The sequence below is a fragment of the Diadema setosum genome, chromosome 17, assembly GCF_964275005.1.
Source record: "Diadema setosum chromosome 17, eeDiaSeto1, whole genome shotgun sequence".
Lineage (NCBI taxonomy): Eukaryota > Metazoa > Echinodermata > Echinoidea > Diadematoida > Diadematidae > Diadema > Diadema setosum.
Window position 1 is genome coordinate 26,789,074 of NC_092701.1, and position 15,566 is coordinate 26,804,639.

Genomic DNA, 15,566 nt, shown 5'->3' on the forward strand with positions numbered 1-15,566 from the left:
TTTATTTGTTTTGTGATAATGATCAATGTTCATGGCAAAATGTACTGGCTAAAAAACATGAACCTATTTGACTAGGTAATTAAATCACCCTGCCCCTCCAAATTAACTTTCTCCTTCCATCTCTTTATTAGGGACTCTCTTGCTGGAACTGCAGTGGGGAGGAAATTAACTGTGAATGCAGACTAGTTTGGCCTCATGAAGGCTATACACACACTCTCACACCAACTGGTTAAACACTGATCAGACAATGACACGCAACCAAGCACACTGGGGTCTGGAAACACTAAAACTCAATTACTGCAAAGTGTTCAGGAGTGCGTGACAGTAGAAATTTTTTATGCACAGACCATCTAAATGGTGGGAAGTTGCAGCGTGTACATGCATAGCACTGGCATTAGAGGGTACAGATCAAACAACATCCACACGTTTATTTGCACATTACAAGCTTGTGATATGACATACTGTGCTGCAATACAATGCAATATCCAGCATAAATACCACTTTCTGCCTGTGGATGATATGTGCTTAGTATCATTTAACAACAACTACTTCAAAAACATCTTTGGCCTTTCAGCCTAATGTTCCTTTCTTATTGCTAAGCCATCTTTGGTTCGCCTAAAGGATCATGTTCATTTAATTTACAAACTGACGTCCAGGGTATTTAACTACTGTATAAGCCAAATATTTCACAAGGTTTTTATTTTCTCAAATTTCGCGAGTCTGGTGCTATTCGCGAAATTAAAGACACATGAAAATGTTGAATCTGACCTGATATGAACGTGACGTACACTTTTACATTTCTCCATTCAGTTATCAGTGCTTCACGATCACGAATTTAACCACTCGCAAAATCGTTGGAAAGTCCTGATTCACAAAAATTTAGACTCACTAAAAAAGATAACCTCAGTGTGTGTTTTTTTGTGTTAATCCTGTTAATGCAAAGCATAACATTAGAGGTTGTCAGTGGCCTGGTAAGGGGTTAGGATGCAAACTATAACCACTTGCTATGTTTACAACATCACCACAAATCATGTGCCATCCAATGAATGTGTGAACACATGGAGAGCAAAAGATAATTTGAGTGTGCAGGTTGTTTTTTTTTTTGTGCGTGTGTGTGTGTGTGTCAAGCCTATAAAATGCCAAGCACAACATCAGAGCAGGGAGGTCCACCTCCCTGATCAGAGGTTATCAGTGGGTCTGGTTGAAAGGGTCAAATCCCGTTCAATATCCAGGCAAGCTCAGGCGGGAGGCACTTCACTCACTCACCAGCAAAGAGCTGAGCAAGGGCCAGTCCTGAAGGTGAGCGAGCGACACGAGCAATAATGATCCATTTGTAGATCACGGTTTGCATCACACCAGGGAGGTGAGACGTGGGTCACATCCCTGATTATACTGAATTCCAGACGGCGAAGTAAACTTCACACCCGCAACGTAAACTGAAACCACAAGGGGCTAATTTCTGTCTTGCGAGATGGGTTATGTGCTCTCTGGCAAATCTCTGCAGGATACTAAAACCATGGAGCTACATAGCTAGAATCACAAATATTGTCTCCATGTGTGTGTGTGTGTGTGTGTGTGACACACATGACATGGAGAGTGTCAAGTCACAAAAGATATACACCACTGTATAATCTGTGGTATTTCATGATGCGCGTCACACTTAAAAATCTTGCATAATATTCCCTGCAAACTGTGCAGTACCACCCTATCTATCCAAGGTACAACATTGTATTTCATGATAAGGTGATCTGAAAATCCTCTCGTTCTATTTGCATAAGTTACTTCACCATCAATGTGCATGCACATAGTAACATGTTACTAATGGAAATCATACCGGCCAAGGCGAGCGTTACTTCAGTTGTTCTGCATCCCCCTGCAAACACTTTTATTGCTCTTTGGTGGATGAATGGACAGGGATACTCCACTTATATATGGAGTTATGTCGCTTCAGGCCAGGGATTGAAAACAATTTAGCCCGAGCTAAAGTTAGCATGCTTTCGCAAGTACTGTAAAAGTGGAAATTTTTGCGTGTTGAAATTTTCGCGCATTTGGCGCAATCCGAAACCAGCGCGAAAATAAAATATTTCTTTATATATTTTTGCTTGCCATATGTTCCAGTAGTTGATGTCTGGATTCTGCGGAATTAAAAACATGCAAAACTCCTCTTACCCAGCCAAGCGCAAAAAATTAGTCGGACGAAAATATGCACTTTTATGGTCGTTCAAGTCCCCTTCAGGCTAACAACAGTATAAATGGTGTCTCAATTTTACCTTGGACTAAAATTCAGTGACCCATGAACCAAATTTCACACAGAACTGAGCTTGTAAAGCGTACATATTGATAAACAATTTTCACGCTTTTGCAGGAAGCACAGCTGAGGGGTGGGTGATAAAGTTACCATGACAACTACTCTGATCTCACACACGACTCAGGTGGTAAAAAAATGGCAGTATAAAATTACTTATTCTGAGTTAAAGGGATGGTTTAATTTTGGGTGAGGTGAGAATTCAGCTTTGAACTTTTTGCGAGATACTCACAAACAACTGTATGAAATGTTAAAAAGCATACTATTCTAAGAGGAATTCAAAATTCATTTGATGAAAATCAGTTTTGAAATGGCAGAGATATCCAAAAACAAAGATAAACAAAGTAATCGTAATGTAAGGTGGGTCCCACCTTTTATTAGGATTGCTCTGTTCTGGATATCTCAGCCATTTAAAAAACAATTTTCATCAAATAAGCAAATTCCTCTTGGAACTACATGTTTATTCAGATTTCATAAGAGGTTTCCCACTATGTCGCCATAAAAATGTTAGAAACCTGAAGTTAGGTCTCAACCAAAACTATATGATCCCTGTAAAGTTATCTCATTTCAGAAGCCAGCAATTCAAAGTCATACACAGTATAAAAGGGGTATCACAGACACACACACAAACACATAATCTCTCTCTCTCTTCTTTTCCTTTACTACTCCCATCACTACTCTCGTGAAGAAGTGATTAACATCATAACTTGCTCGGAAGAGAGAGAGCTGAGCAGGTTGTGAATTCATAATCCCTAGTCCCTCTGCCTCACTATTATCACAGAGAGGTTCAAAAACTGCACAACTGTTTGGAAGAAAAACTGTCATCAGGCGTAAATAACAAGATCTGCCATGGCATGCAAGATTACATAAAAGGGGAAAAAAAAATCCGTAACAAAAATACATGCTGGGGTTCTAGAAGATTTGCCCCTGACTTGCTACATGTAGCTCGTAGAGGTCTCATGCAGATGTCAAGCTAGCTTTACTCTCTGAAATCGGGGGGGGGGGGGGGGGGGTTGAGAAGAGCTGAAATGAACAGTTGACGCTACATTTTTGTATGAGATCGCACAAATTGATTGTGCATTCTAAATTGCTCAGAGGGGGTGATTTAGGGGTGACGATATGATCCAGGTACCTGAATACAAGCAAAAGGGCAAGGTCAGCTACTGATGCTTCAGGAGCTGAAAGGTGAAATGAGGAAGATATTGCAATAATTGCATTCGCAAGCAAACATAAATAATAAAATCCACAGCCTTGTGTGCTAGGACTAGGAGCCCAAGCAGAAGGGGGGGGGGGGATCTTTACCATAACCAAAACCTTTTTGGCAATTGACAAAATTTAGGCTTAGAGGTCACTAGGCAAAAAAGCTTTCTAAAGGAATATAAAAGGGAAAACATTTGTGGTTTGAGGTGTACCGAGCACCAGGATATGTACAGGATCGAGGATGATGTCGTGAAAATAGCTGATGTCATGTTCCAAATTTGAAGGGTACAGGGCTCTTCATGTGAGTGTCAACAAACTCCATCATTTCAGCCATTTATTGCACTTCATCCCCCCTGCCCCCTCATTGTAATGGCAATCTTCAACTGTTACTTCGTGCTTCCCCTGCTTCGCAGGCATCTGGAATCAACTTCCATGGCAACCACAGCAATCAAATTACTCGTGAGTGTCGGGAGCGTCCTACTTTTTCATTTTCTGGTACTCTACGTTACTACAAACCTAAAACTGACCTAACATGCCAAGGCTGGCACACATCTTATTCTGGATCTTAATGTCAAGGTTGCTATTGGTGTTGAAGCAGATTGTGAGAGCATAATCTACAATATATTCCATACACTTTCACAATGATTCGTTGGAGACATCATTATAAAATAAAAATAAGGTTAAGTTTTAGGTACCATTTGCAGTTAGGCATGTCAACCATCTCTCTTTCTTCTTCTTCTTCTTCTTCTTTTTTTTTTTTTGGGGGGGGGGATAAAGGAATAGGAAACCAAAATAAAAATATGAAATTAGCTTTTTCAATATTAGGCCTCAAGCAACATTTTATATTGTGTGTAATTCATATTAATTCAATTGCTTTTAGCTACTCTAACTACATTGAGTAGATTTTGATACATTCTACAGATACAGATGCAGTGGATTCCCGCTATAGCAATGTCCTCGGGACCGGCAGTTTTCTTTTGTTATATGGAAATTTTGTTATAACTGAAAAAACAATAAAAATACAAAGAGTGGATAATATTACAGCCTGAATTTTTACTTCGTTGTAACCAGAATTTTGTTATAACCATGTTCATTATAATGGGAGTGCATTGTACATGTAGAGAAAATATCAAAACAAAGACAACTCATCTCATATCCTGTAGTACTTCATTATGGGTTTGTTTGAATACATTCCTGATACCACAGCCTGGGTATGAACGATGGGAACTATGGGTTGTGTACATCAAGTCATTAAAATTTGATTTATTGGACTTGCCTTGCACCCAAGTCTTTCCAGAGGCTGTGACGATGACCTGTGTAATGAGCGATTCACTTTCCCCATTTACATTTACTGCAAACGGACAGGGTTAGGGACACATTTATCACAAAATGCATCCTGGGCAATTGAATAATTAATTAGGTTTTTTTTTCTATTCTGTAATTCCACATTCCTACATGTCTTATTTTCTCTGAAAATATGCTCAGACTATACCGCTGTCTTTGCTGTAGAAGACACTCTTTATCATGGATCTTGCAATGGAAGGACTTCAATTGTAAAGGCTTTACAAGCACATCAACAACAATACAAAATTGGGAAGGGTTTGCTTGTCGTTGCTTTTTGTCCAATATCCTTTCTCATTCAGTCCTTTGCTGTAAGCAATGTTCAGCTTTTAATTACGCTCAACACTGGATACAAGAAACCTTGGGTATTTATACAGCCACAGTTGATTCAGTGCAGGCCTGTGTCAGCTAATGAAATGCTTATGGTTGCCACAGCAACCACGGGGCAGTGCAAAGGGGAATGAACAGGGGCTGAATAGGCCTGCCCAGCAATAGGCAGATAGTCACAGCATCACATACAAGATAGATTCAATAGCGGAGCCCTGTGTTTGCATTGCGTATGGAACCTCCATACGCACCACGCCAGAGTGGCAAAGGGCTACAATGTAGTTCTGTTTACAATGTGTGCACAGAAAAAAAAAAAAAAAAATCATTACCCCAGGGTACACGAAAGAATGTGAGATACTTTAAAATCAAATATACCATAATATCATCAAAAGCCTACAGAATTGATTGAGATTACATATCAATACAATTGCATGTAATCAAGACACATGAAATACTACATGTGTATGGTTTAGAGAAAAACAAAGACAAAATAGTTCATGCTAAAAATCTACAACTTTCTATTTGAGATTTAAATGATTCATTGAAAAAACTCACATTGGTTGATAGCCTTTGGCCTTGCAATGTGCATTACCCAATGATTAGAATATCAAATGTACAAGCTGCAGGAAATATTTGTACATATTAATAATTGTACATTTAAAAAGCTGCATAAACACTCTAAAACAATATATGTGTTAACAAAAAATCCATGCTTGGCTGTTTACAATGTATTGTAAATTTCACAGCGTATAATGTGTAGATCAATATCATCTTGCAAAACATTCACAATGCATTATTTTCATTAGGCTATTCAGCATCAGTGTTGCATCAATGGTGTGTTTATCAAACTTGATCTCATGTGACGAAATAATCTTCCTTTTTCCATGAAAGAAAGAAAATTTTGAGAGAAATACAAATTGTAGGATATGAAACATGTTTATTCTGCAACAGCACTTTGGCATTTGCGTATCAGGCAAGGGATTGTGAACGGCACCAAACTTGCAGTTTAAATGTGAATCATTCATGTTTGTCGTCAAAGAAGCCAAGTTAAAGGGACATATCAGGAAATAAAATCCATCGTGAATATTCTGCAATGTTTACATCTGGCTTTTCAAATGTGGACAGAGTTATACAAAGAAAATAAGAGTGGAGAACTTGGTGTTTCTCAACAATTTCTGTTTGCATTTCTGAAGTGATCTGTCTGAATGTTTACTGCCAATGCCAACAGTACTGCTGGAGAAAATAGAAAATTCAATCACAGGCTAATTTTATTCCCCAAATTCACTAAATTGTTACTACAAAGGTAAAAAATGATGAGTCATGTCAGAGTAAATAATGGAAAACAAAGTCAAACAAATGTTGCAAAAATTCAAATGATTAGAGAACAACTGAGGGAGTAACTTGGTATTCATGGATTTAGATCACTGAGAAAATGCCATCAGTATGAATTAAAATCACTCAAATAGGCCCCATACTTAATCGTAAGATAACAATTATTATCATCTACATAGGATGTTTTTAGTGGCAAATTAAAATGTGTATTCTTGTCCGCTCAATTTTCACTGTGCAATACAAGAGCATATTGAGCAAAATGCATTGATAGGCCAATGTATTAATTCCCCATTGTGTAGGCAGGGCTGCACACTAATTCATTTTTTCAACTGGTCTGACCCGTCTCTGTTGGACCACTGTCCAGTAGGTACCCAATTTTTCAATTTTTTACTGGTCCGAACCTAAAATCTACAAGTCAAAAAAAAAAAAAAAAAAAAAAATTGGGGGGGGGGGGGGGGACTTATCAGCTTGATGATGACACAACTAATTTTATTCAGCTACCACTTAGATAATGGTATGTGAAATCATGGCCCTTAGCATCTACACCTAGAGCAACATACAAAATAATGTGTACATGAGTACATGCACATGATTGTATGTCTCAATGAACAGTCGGTATACACATGTATGACATACAATGCATTGCAGAGTAATCCTTGTGCAGGCATTCCATGCTGTACCATGGTTTGTGTTGCAATCTGATAGAATGCCTTGTACATGACTCCATGGGCTGCAAATTCAGATACGCCGCAAGTTGCGCATTCATGGATGTGCCTATTGTCTTTACATGGTGATGATCGATGATACATATGGATGTAGAGATAGATTGTGATAGATAGATGAGATAGATCAAGTTAAATTTTCATTCCCTGAAGCTACATGTATCATTTGCAGCATGAAAATATGAAAGTGAAACACTATCATTGAAAAAGAGATCATATAGGTTAGAGCACAGCCAATAGAATGTACATCTACAATGTACGTACCCTTGAACCACGAAACGTACAATATACATCTTTTTCTCTTTTTTTTTTGGTGTTAATGACAGTAATGCTGATGATAGCATCAAGTGTTTTTTCTTCCCCACTGTGATCAAACTTTATTCAATGCTATACGGTGTACACTACAATTCAACTGCACCAAAGTGTTGGTTTACCTCTTCTCAGAAATCACTCCCTGACATGACAATGTAAAATTTCAAGGTAACTGATTAGAAAGTTTCTAGACTCTTTCGGGCTATACAGAACAGAGATTCCACAAAATGAGTTCATGATTACATCGTGGACAGGGTGTCTATCAGATTTAATAGACTAGATCCAACAACTCCCAAAAGGACACACACACAAAAAAGTATCAAAGTTTTTATCAATCAATCATGTCAATCATACAAATTTTGCCGTTGTGGAATCGTTCTTTCATAGAAATAACAAAAGTTATTTAAGAGAATATGCACTGACCTATTATTGAATACAATGGACACCTCATATTGTCTCTACAGACTAGTTTTACTAATGCCACACTGACACATTGGATTCTCATTTCCTCTCCTATAGTAAGGCACCAAGAATGTTGGTAGAGAAAGTGTATAGGGGCCAACAACCGAACTTCATATCAAAAACTTTAGATCCCATGTTTTTTTTTCCCCTTTTACAATCAATGCATTGCTTCCTTTTCTTTTTTTGTTTTTTCTGTATGTTCAACAAACTCTTCATCTGCGATCATTTTGCATTCTAATTAATGGTCTTCTGTGCTTCAATACTGGAGGATAATGGATTTTCTTGCTCGCTCACATGTGCCACAGGCATTTCATCATGTGTCATGTTTCTATAATCACACATGTCTTTGTCTTTCTATCCCTTCTTCCTTGCTTCCAAACCAGGAGTCAGAGCACTGTACACATATCACACATTTCATTCAAAGTTTTCCAACGAGTACTGTCACCGCAAGCAAGCTTTCAATCAATATATATGCCTGTTCTTGTGTTGCCCTCATTTGCATTCTTTGTTTTTTATGGAAATGAATGCTGCTTAAAACTGAAACTCAGTTGGACTTTACATCTCTAAAGCTCTCTCACAGCTCTCTGCCATATCAATATCATTCTGGATTTACAATGAATCACAGATATTGGTTAAAATTGGACAGCCTGTTGTATTATAACTGAAAGACTGATCAGTAAAACTTGCACCCAGTCGCATAATTGAATAACTAAAGTAAATTTGTACAATTGCCATTTTGAACTTACAGATCACATTCTGGTTTTAGTTCACATGGCAAGTGTAGTTTGCTTGCTTGTTTTTGTTTTTGTTGTTGTTGTTGTTGTTGTTGTTGCTGTTGTTGCTGTTTTTGTTTCCCCCTGACCAGCATTGACAATGTGGTTAATATATTAGGATGTAACTAATAGTCAAAATTAATGATTTTATCAATTGGTACATCATAATAGTTTCTGGGCAAGAGCAAATGTTTTGGACATTCAAAAGGGAGAAGGAGGAGTTGAAGAAGAGGAACATGAAGTTGGAAAATGTGGTCATTTTTGTAGTGTGCAGTATGTCGCAAGAGCCATCATTCCTCACTGGATTGGATAGTATACAGTTTGAGCCAAGGAGAATGGCAGCAGATCACTCAACTTAATAATCACGCCAGCAGTAGTGGGAAAAAAATCTGGGTCATGGGTCCCAGAAGGATCTGGCCTAAGGTACAGACTTCCTCTCGTCTAGGACAGGAGGAAGTGCATTTACGTGGGCCGTCTGTCAGATTTAGCCTGTATGAGAAGTGAGCCTGGGGAGGATGAGAATCAATTTTGTTTTCTTTCTTCAACCCCCTTCCAGCAAAAGGTTGGAAGCCCTTTGTTATGAGCCAATACTTGTCGACTTTTGTCCAAAGGTGGCACGGGGAATGACAATCAAATGCAGGTGCCAAAGCTCAGCATGACTTACATTGTATCTATTCAGGAATCTAGCTGCAAAGACTGATCTTACATTTGTATCTTGTTCTTTTCATGATTTTATCTCCCAATGAATTGATGTGTTAAGTGAAACATGATTCTTTATTAAAATTGGCTTTTCTAAATATGATACAACCAGACAGAATAAGTAGAAGTTTCATCAAAATTAGATTGAAATTAAAACTAGAAATGTCGCTATGGCGACTGATGCCTCCGCCATAATGCATGATTCTCCCAATAGGCGTATAGTACAATGTCTTCACAATGTGTGATCCATGACAGTTTCACATTTAACTGGCAAAATATTGAAATGACAGGTTTGTCAGAAATGTCTTGAACTGGGTTTGCTTTAATTTTTTAAGAGTGCAGGTACACATATATGGGGAATTGAGAATTTTTACTTGAATTCTGACAGACCTTTATATAAGTTTATGCACTGAGTAATTTCAAAGGTATGAAGACAGAGTGTAATGATGGTACAAAATGGATTTTTTTTTTTTTTTTTTTTGGGGGGGGGGGGCATTGAAACCTGGCATTTGACCTTTGACCTTCTGGCTGGAAATTTCCCAGAGAATCTCCATTAGGTAATGCATATTAAGTTTTGAAACTAATAATGCAAGCATTACTAGTATATGAGGGAAATAGTAAAATTTTGAGGAGATGACCTTGACCTTTGACCCCCTGACTATTGACCCATGACCCCTAAATTCCCTAGATAATCCCTGCCAGTCAGTACATGCGTATGTACCAAGTTCCACGAAGATACATTGAACCATTTGCAAGAAAAGTGATATTGCAACATTTTCACCTAACCTTTGACCTTTTGACCTTTGACCTTATGACATGAAACTCTCTCTGGAGAATCTCTACGTAGTAGTACATGTCCACACTAAGTTTCAAGAAAATACCTTAGGGCATTGCATAGATATGGGGGAAACTGCAACATTTGTAGCATTTGACCTTGACCGTTTGACCTTTGACCTCTTGCCAATGTCACTAAAATCTACTCAACTAATTGCCCCATCATACATCATCCTTGGACCAAGTTTGGTAAAAGCTGCTTCATCCAGTTTTGAGTTATCACGTAAACAGATAAATTTTAGGATTTGACCTTGATCTTTGACCTTTGACCTCTTTCCGATTTCATTGAAAAACTAATCAAGTAATTGCCCCATTATACATCATCCTCCAACAAAGTTTGGTGAAATTTGCTCTATCCAGTCTTGAGTTATCGCACAAACGGATACAATTTCATGATTTGACCTTGACCTTTGACCTTTAGCCCATTTCACCCAAATCTAATCAAATAATTGCCCCATCATACTTCATACTTGGACCAAGTTTGGTAACATTCCAGTGAATATTACTCAAGTTATCGCGTAAACGAAAGCGGACGGACGGACAGACGTACGGACGGATGGACGTACGGACGGACGGACAACCCGAAAACATAATGCCTCAGGCACCACTTCGTGGCGGAGGCATAAAAAATATATAGAAAACTAAGTTTTCATGTTTACAGTTAGAACATTGTTTTCAACCACATAATATGCAAACAAGATACTAATAACTTATCACTAATCAGAATGATGATTCTTGTAAGGTGTTGAATCATAACTTAATCTAATTTGCATGCATACTGTACAGTGTACATGATTCAAACCTACATTATACAAGTGTGTACACATCGTACAACACTCTTTCTTGAAAACATATCAAACTGCAGTTTTCCATAGCTTTCTTGTTATGTGTGAGATACAAATAAAACTTCTACCAGCTTAGTTGCTTGAAGATGACTCATCTACTGAAGTCAACTGGCACAGGAAATAGAATTGCACTTTAAATTTATCATCAAATTGCCTTGAGGTATACAGGCAAGTTAGCTTCGGATATACAAATGTATAAAGGCTTAATGAGGTTGATGTTTCATTGACATTGTGTATGGATCATTATTGTACTACACTGTACACGTACACGTACATTGTACCTCCACTAGTTCTATACTGTAGTTACACATACCTAATCTGACATTTCAGACCACAATTAGCTTCAAAGATAAAATACACATTTAGCGTCCCTGCCGGCTTCTGTTTTGACGCCACCTGCTTTTTTTCTTCTTTTTTTTCATAGGGAAAATGGAAAAAAACAAAAAAAAACAAAGAAAAATATGGCTTTTTCACAAAAAAAACCAACAATTATCATTATCATTTTTTCTTTCTTTTTTTTTTTGGGGGGGGGGGAGATTGACTTTATATTACCAAGTATTAGAAATATCACACCATACAAATGCCTACAGTACGTACTGTACATCAACTTTTCATTTGTGTGGCCCACTCAGAAAAAAAAAACAACCCAAAAAACAAAAACAAAAACATACTGGCGGCAGTTTTTTTTTTTTTACTGTGTCAGGCATTCATTTTGAAGAAAAAAAAAGTGCCTAATGCTTCCTTCTTTCAGCAGATGCAGGACGCTAGATGGGTTTTTTCCCTTTGTTTTGTCTTGTGTGTGTTTGTGTGTTTGTGTGTTTGTGTGCATGTGTGTGTGCTTTTAACTACTGTCCCCATGGACACAAAGGTTGAGGTGCCTTTAGTACCCTCCTTGTCTACATCTCATTCACAGTCCTAAAATAAACCTAACAAAAACTGACCACTTTAGACTTTTCTTGGTATTGTTTACATTTTTTATCTCTGTATGCCTACTGTAGATACAGTAAATACATGTAAATACATAGTAATAATCCATAAGTAAAGCTTCAAGATTGGATCAAAACAGTTCAAAAAAAAAAAAAAAAAACTTGATACCAATAACCAATATATCATCCCAAACTTTGACCCCATAAAATGATTCAATGTAAACATCGCTTTTTTGTTGTTGTCAAACATATCCCTTTATGGTCTTTTACCACTGTTGCATTGATACAATGTGTAACATACCTTTAAAATATGAGGAAAAACCAGTAAATATTTACACAAAAAAAAACAATACTCAAGTAAGGAAAGGAAAGGAGTAGACAAGGATGAGATAAGACCCGGGGGTGTTTCATCAACATTTGTCAGCGCTGACAACTTGACTCACCATAGTAACAGTCAGTGACCAGAGCATCTCAGCCAATCAAAACCAAGGATTTTGCTGAAATTGGTCAGCGCTGACAAACATTGATGAAACACCCCCCAGATGAACAAGAAGTGGAAGTGCATCTGCTGAGACAATAGCATTCTTCAGGAATCTTGGAAAATCTGAGAAGGAAAACCTGCAGAGTGCTTTGTCACAGTGAAGTCGCCACTTGTCCATGCAACTGTCACTATTTGTCCCTCTCCCGCTTTATCAATTATTCCTTGTGTATGATTCTTGTTTATATCAAGTGAAAAGTTAAAAAAAAGAAAAAAAAGATACTTCTGCCAAAGTTAAAAATCTACACATACAGTTGGTGACGTTGAATCTCAAGTATGTAAGCCCAACGGCGACGATAGATGTGTACAAATTTTCCTTTTTTCCCCCGAGCTGTTAGAACCTGGAAGTCTGCCTGGACCTGTGATCGAGATTACCAACCCATTAACATTCAGAGAGGCTGCTCTTCCAGTCATCCAAGTGATGTAGCCTCCTGTTGGATTACACATGCTCTAAGCAAAGAGGCATGTTTTTACTTGCACTATGCACAGTCACTATTATTGTCCATTAGTGACATTTAAAGTCATCCCGTTCACCATGTCACCTATCACTGACGCACGACACTCCTACCATCCCAGGATACAACTGTAGTTCAAAGGAGCTGCTAAAAAGGATTAATACTTTAAGGTTCAAGGTTCATATCATTTTGAGCTTTGGCATGTACAACATTGGGTTGAACCAAAATGACAGGTATGTTTTGAATTTTTTATATGAGAGAAAAAAAGGGTGGCAGACCAGAAGGCACCTACAGGTGCTCAATCCAAAAATGGATACAATTGTACCTACTGGTCCGACACAAAGGTCAGACCAGTAGGTATCCAGTTTTTCCATTTTTTACTAGTCTATTCCTGAAAAAGTTACTGCCCAATTTACTGTTCAGGGACCATAGGACCAGTGCCAGTGTGCAGCATTGCCTAAGGCATGCATGCAAGGGGGTCTGAGGAAGGTGTATGAATATATGCAATTTCATGCTCAAGCTGCATGCTGGCGACTCGATGGTGGTACTCGCGTCGGGTCGCCAGATGAGATGGAAGATACCAAAAGGCAAAACCATGGTTTTTCCTATACATTTCTGAGTTGGTTCTATAGATCACAAACTGCAAGGAAGAAAAAGGTGAGAATTGTAATTTTCACAAGACGAGATCATTAAAACTAAATAAAAGATGTATTACCAGTTTTATCTGTTAACTCTAATAATTAGAAAAAGTAGCGACTTCGTGGTAAGTAACATTGCCACTTTTCTTCCATAGAAGTGTAACATTACAGGATACCATACCATATGCTAAATTGCCCCGCCAGTACATGTGAACAGTTGGGTTTTTTATATCCCATAATTCAATAGACCTTATGCATTGACGTCATCACTCGCTTGACAACCTCTCGCGACGCCATCTTAGAGGGCAAGCGAAGTCCTTGACATCGCAGAGGCGTGCAGCTAGTTATGTGCTTTTCCTATGCGCGCTAGCGGCGATCGCCTCACTCGCCGCCAGTCCCCAGGCTAGTGGCAGGGTTTTTTTTTTACCATCAAACAAGTTTGACATGACATGACACATTATGCAGCAATATTTGGGTAATTTTCTCACATTGTGCAATCGAAATACTCACAGTAACTACAGAATTCCTAGGTTATATCGCAGAAATTTGTATCCATAGCGCAACATCGCTGTTCGCTGAATGTATGTCGTCATTTTGAATTTCATTAGCCAATCACATGCGAGGTACGTGTTTTAGTAAAACACACATAGAAATCTACCTCGCATGTGATTGGCTAACGGATTCGTAGGTTGATGAGCTGTTACGACCGCTGGTAGTTGCATCTTTTTTCATGAAAATTGTGACAAAATGTTGGATATATCATTAACCTGGTGAGTGCAATGCATACATCAAATGTCGATTTTGCTATACAAGCTTGAATTTCCCGATCTAGGGCTGTAGATTACATGCAATAGAAAAGACAGTAAAAGTAACACCGATGTTGTGTGTAAATGCCCATTGCCTCGCGTGTAAAAGCACGCTCTAGCAACGCATCGCTTTCCCTCTGAGGGAGGGCGCCCTTCAGTTAGTAAGACCGTGTGACGTCATATGCATAAGGTCTATGCACAAATCACAACAGCGAGGGCTCCGCGAAGAGGCGGACCACAACAAAAGCGTGCGAACCACAGCCCTTGTGATGCGCAAAAAACAGTGGGCAAAGAGAAGCGCAGGCAGTGAAACACACTGTGTGACCCAGTTTGCAAGTTTGGCTGAATATTGTGATCGGCAATTAGCAGGTTATTTTATTTTTTCCGGAATATGTCTGAACAGTTGCAAAAAATTTGAGCGGGTTACCGAGTGCGCTCAGAATCCAGCTAATTTAGAGCATCTGAATTCAAATGGTTGCAAAAAAACTTGAGTTTCCGAGTGCACTCGGTTACCCGCTATTTTGACGTACCGGTACGTGTGAATGCGGCTATTTATTCATCAGCTGAAATTGCCAGATAATCACATTTGAGTTGGAAAATTATTCCCTGGAAAAGGTCTAACGTTAATCTAAGAAAGTTAGATTCTAAGGAAACGTTTAGCACTCTACACACATTTAAATTTCGTAGATTTTACAACTTAAAACATTTCTAATCTAACTGTTATGTTAGTGTTAGCAGTTAGAGGCGTATGTTTATGATCATGATGATGAGCAAGGCAAACTGACTTACACGCACGGCCACAGTTTCAATATCGGGCTCGGAACCGGGCAGAAGTGTCCGTGTCGAAATCTAATATTTTGTCACCTGCTATAAACAGGTGCTCTGTGAAGTGGGCCGCTGATTGGAATCGACCTCGTAGTTGTACAGTACCAGTAGGCCTACAGAAAGATGTGACAATGACGGATGCCTCTCCTGATTTCGTCTGTTGTATGAAGTGGAAGCGAAGCTGGATTCAGCATGCAGACAGCAGCGGCAGACGGGTACGGGTGGT

At 38.6% G+C, this 15,566-nt stretch overlaps 1 protein-coding gene across 2 annotated transcripts in view; it reads right to left on the reverse strand.

Moving 5' to 3' along the window:
* Positions 1-15,431, reverse strand: part of LOC140240702 (serine/threonine-protein kinase Nek7-like) — a 29,738-nt gene extending 14,307 nt beyond the window's left edge. Inside the window, exon 1 of one of the 2 annotated variants that reach the window (XM_072320461.1) lies at positions 15,307-15,431. The gene's annotated coding sequence lies outside the window, so the exon portion shown is untranslated. Of the gene's footprint in view, positions 1-15,304 lie in introns of both variants that reach the window. The other variant, XM_072320462.1, reaches the window with a different exon arrangement.
* Positions 15,432-15,566: the final 135 nt, after the last annotated feature.